This window comes from Mirounga leonina, unplaced genomic scaffold (assembly GCF_011800145.1).
Source record: "Mirounga leonina isolate KUSES-001 unplaced genomic scaffold, KU_Mleo_1.0 Mir_115, whole genome shotgun sequence".
In the NCBI taxonomy this organism is placed as follows: domain Eukaryota; kingdom Metazoa; phylum Chordata; class Mammalia; order Carnivora; family Phocidae; genus Mirounga; species Mirounga leonina.
Window position 1 is genome coordinate 36540000 of NW_023270268.1, and position 13922 is coordinate 36553921.

Genomic DNA, 13922 nt, shown 5'->3' on the forward strand with positions numbered 1-13922 from the left:
AGCCATTTGCCTTAAAATGAGAAATAGAAATAGGACAGTCGTTTCCGAATTTGCTAGATATTATGCTGTATCATGGCTCTTTACACCCAGAAAATATTTATTTACAGGCATCATCACTTCCCACTTTTTACTAGATACTTTTTCTCTTCCCAAGCTATCCCCTAAATACGGGGCTCCTCTTGAGCTACTTGGATCCTCTGACTAAAGGAGCGGGGAGCCAGGCTGAGAAAACTCAGCAGACTCCATCCAAGAATTCAGTTTACTCATCAGTTTTGCTTAGCTTAAGAAAAACAAGTTTCCACCATCCTCCTCTGGGCCTGTTTCTGAGCTCACACTTGGAAAGGTCAAATAAACACAATACACCCATTAAAAGGTCTTGATATTAAAGCCCCGGGGCTTATGCTGTTTAGCAGAGGCTGCAGTGATGACGTTTCCCAAGTGGAAGGAAGTTAGCCTGATCTTGGCTCTTTGCCAGGAAAGAGGAGTCAGCTGTGCCAGCCTCATGGTTGCAGGGCGCACGGCCTGGGGCCGCAGCGGGAAGGGATGGTGGTGGTGCTGGTGGTTGCTCCTGGAGGCGAGAAGCCCCCTCGTGCAGTCTGCTTTGGCTCCCTTCTTTCCAAATTGTTGAGGCCAAGTCCAAGTGGTACCAGGTGGATTGGATGACCTGTTAGTAACTGTCCCCTCCTGGGCAGGGTCCCTCGTCTGGGCCCTATCTCACTGCTTGCCTGCCGGCCATGGCTGGGCAGGGCTGGGCCAGGGGCTCACCTCCAGTCCATGCAGGGATCTCCATGCACGGAGACAGAGCTAGCCCCTCCACATGGAGCAAGGCTGAGGGGCGAGGCTGGGTGACAATCAGCAGAGCCAGGTTTCTTTCCCAGTGCCTGTCACCCCACCTCCCCAGGAGAGTCTGCCAACAGAAAGCGCATCCCAAACCACACTGCCCAAGTTCCGACCCCGTTTCACCACTTCACTATGGCTCTAAGCAAGCTACCTAACCTCTCTCTGTGCCTCAGTTCCCTCAGTCCGTAAGTGGGCATTCATAATAGCAGCTGCCTCACTGAATCACAGTGAGGAGTAAGTACGGTAAGACGCAGACCATCTCCTGGCCTAAGAAGTGCTATGTGCATCCTTGCTCTGACTGTTTACATTTTTACTACTATTATTCCCAAAAATCCAGCCAAAGAGCCCAGGAGAACACCAAGACAGACTTTGAGAAAATAAGTAGATCAACACTCATGGCTTTCCTCATGCTTCAGCTTCTGATGCAAAGATTGGAAGGAACACCCCCAAAGTAGAAGGGGCTGATGGGCAGGGCTGGAGTTGTGGGGTTCCACAGAGCTAGATGCACACCCCAGCTTCCTGATGCCCGAGCTGCTCTGGCCTCCTCCGACCTCTGGTCAGAATCATCTGTGGTTATTGACATGGAGGCCTCCTTCCGGGGGTGTCAGTCCTGCTCTCCACACCCACTGCCTGTTTCCACTTTGTTCTAAAGGAGCAACTGAAACAACAGAAGCTGTCGCGTGTGATCGCCCAGCTATGCCAGGGCCTGAGCCTGTGGCCCTCGTCTTGTGCCCCCATGCCCCCCAAGGCAGGTGTCGTCCCCATTCTGCAGAGGAAGCAGCTTGCCATTTAAAGCCAGAAGTCAGCTCCACGCCTGGGCTGCCTCTCCTTCCAGCGGTACCCCAAGCGGTGTTAAGTTCTCGGCAGGCAAGAGTGACCCCATTATTACTCATCAGCTAGCATTCAACTGTAATTCGTCTTCTGGCCAGAGAGAGGCCAATCCATGACTTCTCTCTCTCACTTTTGCTCTCTTTGTCTCTCTTTGTTTTTGACAGAACCTCTGATACACAGAATTGGATTAAACATAATCCTTACTTGTAATACACCGTCATTGGTCACATGCATAGCCCTCTTTCATTCTAATTTGCTTCTTTATGTATTTACTTCTTTATAATTTAATGCTACCATGAATCCCTCCCCCAACCTAAGGACTGGCACATGGACAATTGGGTACCGCTGTGTCCGTCCCTGGTTCAGCCCTGCCAACCTTCACTTCTCTGAATTTTGGGTTTATTGTTCCTTATAGATTTTTCACTTATATGTCTAAACAATGACTTATTTAGTTTTAGTTGTTCTTGAATTTTCTAGTTTGTTCAATACCACACTGTATTCATTGCTGTGGCTTTAAGTAAGTCTTGCTATCTGCTCGGCAAGTCCTGCTGCTCCCCCACTCCTTCTTCTTCTTCTTTAGAAAGGGACACACTGGGGCGCCTGGGTGGCTCAGGCAGTTAAGCGGCTGCCTTCGGCTCAGGTCATGATCCCAGGGTCCTGGGATCGAGTCCCACATCGGGCTCCCAGCTCAGTGGGGAGCCTGCTTCTCCCTCTGCCGCTCCCCCTGCTTGTGCGGGCGCTCTCTCTCTGTCAAGTAAATAAATAAAATCTTTTAAAAAGAAAAGAAAGGGACACACCAAGAGGAGGGGGACCCATCCCTGAAGGCCCCAACCCTGCCCAAGATGGGGCATGCACCAACTGTCTCTGAAGGGCCATTCTGCTCCTTTATGCGGTCGTCCCATGTGGGGCGACCAGTATTTTTTCCAGTATCTGTAGGGGCAGCCAGGTTGTTCCCAGGACTACAGCAGCAGAGAAGACTTCTGGGGACATTGGGATGATCCATGGTGCAGGGTAGATAATAGCCAGAGAGCACCCCCCACCTCCCTGAGGCTCTCCCCGCATGACCAGGGGCCGTCCTCGGCCAAAGCCAGGGTGTCCAGCCATCATGCAGCTCCCCAGGGCGAGCTCCAAGTTGAAAACAGTCAGATTTTCTGGGAAGTTTTTCAGCTGAGTCAGGAACATCCCTCCACCAGACCGAGGAACTGGCACAGTGTGTTACTAATTCTGCCTGCCTGTGGGAGCCTTGCTGGAGGGTTCTTTAGCCAGCTTAGGGCAATGTGAAAGGGCTACTTTTTTAAATTCGTTCCTCATACCAGAAGAGCTGGGCTGCAGTTTCCTTTGAAAGATGAGGCTTATTGCAGCTGCCTCCTCTCTTCCACACGCCGGCCGGCTCATTTCCACAGACCAAGCGCCCATGATGTCCAGAGCAGAGCCCTAAGGGCTGGGCAGCAGGGACAAGAGCCGGTCCCTACCTGTGGGAGCCTACAGTCTACAAGGGCTGAAGGCAGCACCAATAACAGGAAATGATTCTAGAGCAACTCAGGGTGGCCCGGGATTTATCACAGGTGGGGGGTAGGGAAACCACATTTCCCCAGCTGAAAATTAGACAATGATGTCTGGCAGCAGGACAGAATATTTCCGACAGGGGTTGTCTCATAAACTCCTCAGGTGAGTCAGCATAATGATGAGAACCACTCAAAGGCCTCTGCTGGGGAGGGCTATTTGGGGGACAGGAGGGAGGCTCGTCCAGCAGAGAGAGGGAGCCATGCTGGATGGGGAGAGGGCAGAGGCGGGGAGACCCTCGGGAGGCTGCTTTTCATGGTGGAGTCAGGAAGTGACCAGAGGGCTGGTGGTGAAGATAGAAAGTCAGGATGAATCAGAGATGTTTAGAAGGTAGGCATGGAAGGGCTTGCTAGTAGGGCCAATTTGGAGGGTGGAGGAGGGCTTAGGAGCCTAAGACATGGCCCCTAGGACAGGGATCCCACCAGAGAAGCACAGCGGTGAGGAGGATGGGCAGGGATGAGTATTTGGTCTCTCTGCTGGGTGTGGGGATATGTGTGGAGCAACTCCATGGACCAAGCCTGTGGACCACTGTGTTGGAAGCACTGAGGATCTTGTGAAATTGCTGGTTTTGATGCAGTTGTGCTGGGTGGGCTTGAGATCCCCCATTCCCAACAGGCTCCTGGGTGAAGCTGATGCTGCTGGTCTGTGGATGGCTCTCTAGGGTCCCAGCCTGGAGCTGGGTAGAGGTGGTGGGACACTCTCCCTGGTTCAGGTAATAGCAGGTGCCCAGTACCTGTTGAGTTGAGGTCTACATGTAGTCATTTTAGTTCGCCTCCAAACTGAAAGTGTCTCAGGCTTCAGGAATACCAGTATGGATCATTCCAGTCAGAATTCAGGGACATGAAACTGGAAAGGGACACGTGCCTTTTTGGAAATGTTTTCATTAGAAGAGTGAGACACATACCATTTCAGTGTGCGTTCATCCCTGGGACATGCCTGGTCACCCATATGGACGCTTGGCTAGATCTAGGGTACAGCCTCTACTCCCAGGGAGGTGAGCACACTGACTTTTAGTTTAACAGACTAGATCTTCCACAACTGATTTTTGTTTCCTCAAAGTGTCATTTTGAGAAAACTACAACTTTTCCCATTGTTACACAAACGAGATTCTTTGAACACATCTAAGGGATATGCCTTTGGAGCCAATAAACATCCTCACTCAACAGAGCGCTAACTCTTATTCATCTTCTAAAACTTCTCTTACCTGCTGCCTCCTCCAGGAAGCCATCCTGGGTACCCCCAGGCTGGGTTAGGTGCCCCTCTTCCTGGCTCTCACAGCTCCCCTTGCAGTTCCTGCTAATAAACATAAACCTTTCTGGGCTGCCACCATTTATTCTGGTCTCTCAGTTCCATCTGTAGCCCCTTGAGCCCCTGGGTACCCAGCTCCCTGCTCAGGTCTTGCAAAGCACGTTTGTAAGTAGAAGCATAATGACTGCATACATGTGTGATTCATCATTGCACCAGAGGGACAAGACTTTATCCTCAAAGTCCACAAAATGACACTGGGACTCTGGTATCCCTCCAAACCCTTCTTTTTTTAAAAGATTTTATTTATTTATTAGAGAGAGAGAGAACACAAGCAGGGGGAGCTGCAGGCAGAGCTCCCGGGAGCCTGATGCGGGTCTCCATCCCAGGACCCTGGGACCATGACCTGAGCCGAAGGCAGATGCTTAACGACTGAGCCACCCAGGCACCCCCTGCTCAGTCAGTTAAGCGTCTACCTTCGGCTCAGGTCATGATCCCAGGGTCCTGAGATCGAGCCCCGTATCAGGCTCCCTGCTCCACGGGGAGCCTGCTTCTCCTCCCCCACTCCCCCTGCTTGTGTTTCCTCTCTCTCTGTGTCTCTCTCTGTCAAATGAATAAATAAAATCTTTAAAAAAAAAAATAAAAATTAAAAAAAAGAAGACTTTGATTATAATGGTGATGTTTTCATGCTTTGATTTCCCCAAAAATTTCAAGTTTGCTGTCAATAGAGACTGACCTTGGCTTTGGACTAGGGTAGAAGCCGAGCTAGGATTCCTCTCCGGTACATCTCTCCACACCGCTGTCAGGTTCTGAGTCTGGGCAAGTGAGGAGACCTCTTCCCATCGCCCCAGTCCTCCCCAACCTAAACACAAAGAGGTTTCTCCAGGCTGCATCTGCTTAGAGGCTGAGGAGGCCCAACAGGAGTTGAGACCACAAATCCCCAGGGAGGCCCGAGTCCCCAGCGCCTGCCTGGAGCCATTCATTCTTCCTCACAGCTGGGTGAGGGCAACAGCTAACGCCCTCCCACTGGCTTTGGCAAGACCAGGGCATAGCAGCAAAGTGAGCAGACAGGAAGCCCAGCCCCAGCTCTGCTGAGATCTTGGCCAAGAGGGCAGAGAATACCCGTGGATAAAAGGTCGTCAGATGAAGGAGTCAGGTCACCAGACTCTTCATTCCTTCGACAGTGCTAATGTGAGCCTGTGGCTAAAACGGGGCTCCCTTGGTAAGCCTGAGTGAGGCCTCTGAGCGGCCAGCCCTGCCTTTGATAATACGGCAGGTTATGGCCAGCCAGCCCCCATGGGTCTGGCTCAGTATCACCTCCCCCAGGAAGCCCACCCGGCCTGTGCTAGCAGCTTGGGAGCCATAGCCCTAGGTCTCCAAGGCTCATCTAACATTCATCTCACAGGCTTCTCTGGCCTTGCCGTTCACTTGTTCACGTACATTTAAGCCTAATCCGATTGGGTTCAGTTAGAGTCCTTCCACTGCCAGGATTAAATCTGATTTCTGTTCTGCCAAGTGTCAGCTGTGGAAGGGACCCCGAGCCTTTTTGCCAAACCACTTGCCACAGGGACAGGGGCGGAGGCCCTAAGGAGGAAGGCGGAGCCGCTCTGCCAGCTGGTGGCCGAGGCCAGCCGGGGCCCAGGGCTGCCAACTGCTCAGCCACTTTGCACTCAGCTGTGTAGCAGGGTCCGGGCAGGGAGGCCCTGCAAAGGAACTGAACAGAGATGAACCGAGCTCAAGGTGCTCCCTGTTCCAGTGCATTCTCAGCCCCCAGCCACTCCCTGGCTACCCACCCCACCAGCCTGCCTCCACACCCGTTGTCATTCAGCTGGGTGAGGAGGAAGGTGAAAGTAAGGGATGTGGATGGGTAGAGCACAAAAGGAGAGCGTCCTGGGGCCTAGAGGTTTCCCTGAGAGGAAATAGTGACCACAGTGGAGGTGGTTGATCCAGTGGTCAGAGACTGGGGTGCTGGAATGGGCTTTTGGGAAGGTGGCTGAGCTCTGTGGCATGGCCCAGGGGTGGGCAGCAGGGTGGAGGAGAGTGTTCCGAGCACGAGGCAGTCCAGAACCAGGAGCCTGAGCGATGAGAGGCTGTGCCTGGGGAAGATTTCGTCAGTGGGGGGTGGCCAGTGTGGTGCAGGCCAGAGCCCTGACAAGAGGTCGATAGATGACAGCAACAGGGATCAAAGCCGAGCTCTGTGAGCCACGGAGGAGCTGGGACTTATCACAAGCAGATGGCGGGTGCAGAGCTTAGAATGTGGCAGGAAGGAGTGAAAAGTCCTGCCCCACCTCCTGGGCCTGAAGGCACAGACCACCTCCCAGGAGGGAGGCTGAAGGGCAATGGAGTCTGGGAGACAAGGCTCTGTGCTCTTAAGTCAGGAAGTGGGGGGATCTCTCAGAGAAGTCAAGGGTGCAATTTTCTGTGTGTAAAGCTGCAGTCCCAGAGAGCACAGTGGGAAATTCGCTGAGGGCTGGGGTCAGAGGCGATGAGGCACAGAGCATGATGGGGAGGATGGCACTTGAGAGAAGCGACAGCCATAGACAGGAGACCTAATGGCTCTTCATGTCCCTCACTCTACCTTTCTTCACGTCCGTGTTCCAATTTCTCCTCTTTTCCTGGAAGCTCGTGCCATCCTGTTGGTCGGATTCCTTTCTCATTTTGCTGGAGTACATCCCATGTAATGTTCAGCCTGGATGGGCTGAGGCTCTTCTTTCAGAGTCTGAAATGTAGTTGCTATTGGCCGTGCGGGGCAGTCCCCCTGCGCCCGGGAGCGCCATGGAGTCCTTGGCCTTCGGGGGAGGCCGTTCTGCTCGACACACCTTCCTGCCCGGTACTGGGCCAGGGAGCTGGTGGACAGGCCAGGCCCACAGGGACTGCATCCAGATGGAAGCTTCTTCCCACCAGCCACCGTGCCCTCCGTGGCGGAGAAGGGTTGGCTCGTGCCCCACGGGGCATCTGTATTCTACCGCAGCGCTGAGCAGGAGTTACCCCCAGCCTGTCCACCTGACACAGAGCACAGGCCCAGGCTTCAGCTGCCCCCGATGCCAAGCTCAGAGTTCTTCAAGGGAGTACCCCAGTGTTTGCTCCGTGCCCAGTCTGCCCTCTGTTGCTGGAACTTGGGGCTTCTCCAGGGCTCCTCGGGTGAGAGCCACGTCCACCCCTGGCACACAGGGCAGCCAGTTCTCTGCTTGATTTTTCCACCCAACCTGTCCCACCTGCCTATGTCTTCCCAGAATTTACCCGATCGTCTTGGCTGCTGACTGTCCTTCTTGCTTTCCAATATTGTTGTCAGATCCTTTTAAACACATACACACACACATGTGCACATCTCTTCTGCCCTTCTGGGGAGATGGGGCGGGGACAGGTGACCCCTGAGCACAGTCGCATGCAGTTCAGGTGGCATTTTCTAGCACTCTTCGTTTTGGGTTCTCCCCTTTGGAGCTTTCCCACGTCCGCCCTCCGCAGTGTTGCTAGGGAAGGCCATGCATTATTTAGGACTGTTCCTCTGTGCCGCACTCCTATGCACACGACAGGACTCGCTCACTCTCTGTCCCAGGGGAAAATGTGGGACCCATCTGTGCCAGGGACACTTGCTGGTACAGAGTTCACCAGAAAGCGCTGCATATGTCCCAGCTGCAGTCACACCCCTTTTTGCTGGGGAGACAGTGAAGCTTGCAAAGAGAAAACCCCATATTCCAAATGCTTTCTAGATGGGAGCTGAGGTCCCTGTGGACCATGGCAGGGCCAGTTGGTACAGGGATGTCATATATTTTGGAAGTGAGTGGGTAATGATATATTTGTCCCTTGATGTAATTAACTAAGTGGAGTGACACCTGACAGATGTGGATGCAGAGGGCGGAGAAGCCAAGTCTTTGGGGAGGAGGTGACCCTTGGTGGGGGTCCTACAGAGGAGGCAGGTTTCTGGCAGGCAGTGCAGGGGAGGGTCTTCCAGCTGAAGGAGCAGCATGAGGGGAGGCCCAGAGGCATGCAGGCAATTCTCTGAGTCTTCCAGCACCAAAACCATAGTCTATGCATAAGCGATTAGCACAGCGTATGGTGCATATAGAGTGTGTGTGCCTATCCACATGCATGTCTTCTCATTTCTTTCCTGAAAACAAAAGGTACCCAGGTCTACTTGAGTTCAGATGTCAGGGCTGTCACTCAAACCTTCCCCCATCTGCTGACCATTGTCTAAAACTATTACAAAAGAATTTCACCTCCTGACCTTAAAATGTTGATCTTTTTTCAAAATATAAACGTAGAGATGGGAGTAGGGTATGGTGACTCGCGTCTTGGCATCTTCTGCCGCAGAGAGAGGAGACTGTCAAGGGGCCCAGGAAAGCTGCTTCAGCCACCAGTCCCTGGGTGAAATCTCTACATTTCCATCACAGACATGGACTGTCTAAGCCAGATGATCTAACTTCCCCCATTTTATTGACAGCAAAACAGAGTCCCTGGGAAGTTCTGCGGCTTACTTGGGGTTGGTTGTACAGGAGGTTAGTGGTGGAGAATTATGGAAAATTCAGGTCACTGTAGAACCTTGGAGATGATTGCCTTGGGATATTTTTAGCATGGAACCAGACATCCAGCCCCAGCTCCAATAAATCTTCATCAAGAGCAGAGAGTTGTTGTCAATTAGGATGATGTACCGAGCAATTTTTAGAACCACAATAAGTAAATTATTACTATTTTTAAAGGTACCTCTTGGGCCAGTGGCCTGAAATAAGACATACTGTGGAGAGAGTTCCTCTAAGGCAAGAGCATGTGGTGTCATACCATCATCACAACATGCAGATGGAGGTGTTGCTCTCCCCTGCTTTACAGAGGAGGAAAATGTGGCTCCAGGAAGGTGAGCCAACTGTCTGGCCCACTGGGGGTGGGAGCAGAAGCAGGGACTCCACGCCAACCTCTTCTCCCTACTTCACCCCGTTGGGGCTGGGGGCGGCAAGAGATGCCTGGCTTGTGTTGGATCCACACCCCCCCCCAGCAGGGGGTAGAGGCCCTCCCAACCAGCCAGTGACTTTATTTTTCTTGACGTAAATGTGTTGGTTTTTTTTTAAAGATTTTATTTATTTATTTGAGAGAGAGAATGAGACAGAGAGAGAGAGCACGAAATGGGGGAGGGTCAGAGGGAGAAGCAGGCTCCCCGCAGAGCAGGGGGAGCCCGATGCGGGACTCGATCCCAGGACCCTGGGATCATGACCTGAGCCGAAGGCAGTCGCTTAACCAACTGAGCCACCCAGGCGCCCGACGTAAATGTGTTTTTGAAGTATAAATAGGCAGAAAGTATACAAATCTCAGGGGACTAAGGTTGATGGTTTTTACCAACTGAACACCCTAGTATAGCCAGAACTCAAAGAACAGAACAATGTCTGCCCACCAGGAGCTTCCCCCTGCCCCCGCCATCACCTCCTGCCCAATATCAGCACTGCCCTCACTTCATCATCCCAGCTCCAGAACCTTATAAGTGAAGCCACACAAGATGTAATTTTCTTTTGCTCACAATTATGTTTGTGATTCGTCCACGTGTTTGCATGTCATTGTGGGTCCTTCCTTCTCATGGCCGATTAGTGTCCCACTATATGAAGAGACACAATTTATGTGTACAGTCCACTATTGGTGGACCGCAGAACTGTTGTGTCCAGATTGTGCTATTACAAATAACGCTTCTGTGAGTATGCGTGCACATGCATTTGGTGCACCTGTGTGCACCCGAACTCAAACTGCAGGCCAGAGGTTCAGCTTTAGTTTCCCGGAGTGGTTGTGCCCGCTTGCGTGCTCTCAGCATTATAAGAGTTCCAGTTGCTCCGCATCCTTGTCTGCACTTGCTAATGTCTTGTTTGCATTTTGGCCATTCGGGTTGGCACGTAGCAGAGTCACGTCATGGCCCTAACTTGCACTTCTCCGATGATTCATAAAGTTGAGCACTTTTTCATGGACTCATTGGCCATTTGGATATTCACTTCTGGGGAACAAGAATTCCTTTTTCATTTTGTAGTTGGCAAACATTTCCAAAAATGGCTCCTGTGCTGAAAGATCTCTTGTTTCTCTTGCCACCTGGTTGATCATTTCTAAGCCTCAGCTTGTGGCAGCTCGAAGAAAGGTTCTGAAGCCAAGGGGAGTCCAAAAGAGGAGTCAGAGGGCGGGCCCAGCTGACACGGGGCGTCTCCGGAGCTTGGGAAGTTTCACAGCCACAGTGAGGACTTGCCCTGTGCGCTCTGGCACTGCTGTGACTCTGTCAGTGTAAAGGGCCCTCAAGAAATGAGAAGAGATGATTTATATCACACTTAGAGCTAACGACGTGCCCTGAACCCCATCCCCCCCCCCCCCCCCCGTCTCGCTTCCTTTATAGAGTTGGGCTCTGGATTGATTGCCATGACTGCAGAGGAATGACCATAAACAGAGATCTTCCCTTCTCCCCAGCTCCTAACTAGGCAGGGAACACATAGGGAATTGGGTTTGCTGAAAAGGCTTGGCATTTTGGGCACTGAGGACGTAATGTGTGCCTAGAGCTTTAAAATATTTAAGAAAGCTCTCAAGCTCTGGCAGTGATTATCAGCTCAAAATTTTCCTGATGCCAAGTGCCAGCCCATCTCCCCTCACTCGGAGAAGGAACTGCTGCTGGCCTCCCAGACAGAGCCTACCTTGTTACCAGCCATCCCCAAGCTTATCCTCCCCAAGGGCAACCATGCAAATGCCCGGATGGGAAGGAGAGAGCTAGAAGTGGCGTATGGGGAACACCGACTATGTGCTGGTCACTGTGCTAAGTACGTTACACTTTCTAGCTCACTGACTCCTCACCACAAGCCTCTTGTCAATTAAAACCTGCCCTGTTCTCAGGGGATTTATAGGAGAGTGGGGAGCTAAGCCGGAAATGCTGCCAGGCAAGATTAATTTATTCCAATTGCTTAAAACCTCTGGAGAAGAAACGCCCAGGATCAGAACATCAGCTCGTTCATTTAATAGAGTTTCTGGGCCATCCCCCTGTGACGGGTGCAGACTGAGGGCTGTGGGTCCTAAAAGGCAGGTGAGTCAGGGTCATGTCCTTTAAGAAGCTTATAGGCGCCTTGTACCCATTCATTGTTCAATGAATAGGATTGAAAATCCTTGCCACATCTGTCTAAGCAGAAGAAGAGCACACTTCCTCTCGGTACACCTTGTGCATGGCGCCCACCCGTGTCTTACCAACATGCCACGCGTGGGGACCAGTTCCTGGCTCGGGCCCTTCTCAGCTATGTGTCCTTGGGCAAGTGACTCACCCTCTTTGTGTTTCAGTTTCCTCCTCCTTAAAATGGGGATAATAGTAATAATCATAATAATAATCCTACCCCAAAGGGTTGTTGTGATATGAGTTTGATACCTACATGCATGTGAACAGCTACAAATAGCTTAGGACACCACCTGACCACATAATAAGTCTTTTTTTTAAAGATCTTATTTATTTGAGAGAGAGACAGAGAGAGAGAGCACAAGCAGAGGGAGGGACAAGCAGACTCCTGGCTAATCGCAGAACCTGCCATGGGGCTGGATCCCAACACCCTGGGATCATGACCTGAGCCGAAGGCAGACGCTTAACTGATTGAGCCACCCAGGCGCCCCTATAATGAGTCTTCAATAAAGAGTAACTACAATTAACCTGAAACTAATGTAACACTGTGTGTCAGCAATACTTGAATACAAAATATATAAATAAAAATGTAATTACACTTAGATGAGGATTTGGGTTTGGGGGCGGGTGTTCACAGAGGCATGATTTGGGGAACAATGCAAAGCCTGAATCAGAACCAGGTGGGGGACAGGGAGAAAGAAAGCTGGGTACAGGGGTGTAGCTGAAGGAGGGTGGGGGCACGTTAAGAGGGGTGTCAAGTGTTGGTCTAGGCATGGTGACTCTGTGACCATGTGCCCAGGGGCGAGCGATCTGTTTTCTGGGCCTGAAAAACAGGATGCCCAGTCCTCCCTGGCCAACGGTGGCCATCCTTGTGAGGATCACAAGAGGATACGGAGGGGAGAGTGTTTAAAGCCACCAATACTCTGTGCAGATATGGGACCACGCAGCCTCACCTCAGGTGAAGGAGAGCTGGACGCACTCTGGTGTGAGCCTTCCAGAGCACCAGCCAAGTCCTGCCTTAGTTCTAATGGCTCGCCACATGAACTCTGCAGCTGTAGTAAATGAAAATTTCCATAAAACACACTCTTGACCACTTTCTCATCCCTTATGATATTATTCTTCTCACAGCTCTTGCATTAGTATTTGCTATTTACAGTTTCATTGCATCTTGGTACATTATAGAATGCTTTTAAACTATCACTTATTCTGTTATCAAAAAAAAAAAAAGTGGGAAGTTGCAGCTTCAGGCCTCTAGCATGTTCCTGTTGGCTTGGGGAAACTAGGCCTGTACAAGCCAGATGAGACAATGTAACCACCACCATCTTCATTCTTGATCCAGCGGACCAGCACCACTCCTCTCTCTCTAGACCTCCCAGCCTGTCCTGTCTTACGCCTCTCTGCCTTTGCCTGTTCTCTTGGCCTAGAATACCCTCCTCCCTGACATCACATAAAACTCCTATTCACCCTTCAAAACCTCATTCAGTTATCCTCTTTGAAGCTTTCAAACGGTTCTTCCATAGGAACCACCCAGTTTCTGTCCCCTGTGCATTTAAGAATTATTGTGTATATTATACTCTATTCAGATTATTCACCTGTTTTAATTTGGGTCAACGAGCCCTCCTCTACTTCCAGGGCTGCCTCTGGCCTTGGCTTTGTTATCTCTGTATCCCTGGGTCCAATCAGAGGGCCTGGAAGAGAGTAAGAGCTTAATCAACATGTCTGCAGTAAAACTAACTAAACTTGGTCCTACATCCAGAGGTTCTATGGCTTACGGATTTTAATTCATGAATTTTTCTAGAACTGGTTATTAGAAGAAAATGCATCCCTCTGCTGATCATCAAAAGACGCTACAGGAGAAGTGTGAGGGTTCAAAGGAATTTCAAACAGCCTCCCTAAGCCTAACCTGTTTCTAGGAGGAAGCCCCGTGCAGATCCCCTCCTAGGTCAGAGACTTTCATTTTTTTTTTTTTAAAGATTTTATTTATTTATTTGACAGAGAGAGAGATAGCGAGAGCAGGAACACAAGCAGGGGGAGTGGCAGAGGGAGAAGCAGGCTTCCTGCCAATCAGGGAGCCCAATGTGGGACTCGATCCCAGGACCCTGGGATCATGACCTGAGCTGAAGGCAGACGCTTAATGACTGAGCCACCCAGGCACCCCGAGACTTTCATTTTTATCACGACCTGCAACGAGAAGTATTTTTTCCGTTGAGACACACTGAACACCCACATCAGAGACAAAGTTTTCATGCAATGATATTTACCCTTGCTATGGTCATTGCTCTTCATTTTTTCTTTCTTTCTTTCTTTCTTTCTTTCTTTCTTTCTTTCTTTCTTT

General features: G+C 51.0%; 1 protein-coding gene across 1 annotated transcript in view; it reads left to right on the forward strand.

The window, feature by feature from the left end:
• Positions 1-13922, forward strand: part of SPSB4 (splA/ryanodine receptor domain and SOCS box containing 4) — a 78681-nt gene that overhangs the window by 62600 nt on the left and 2159 nt on the right. The gene's annotated exons all lie outside the window — the stretch shown is intronic.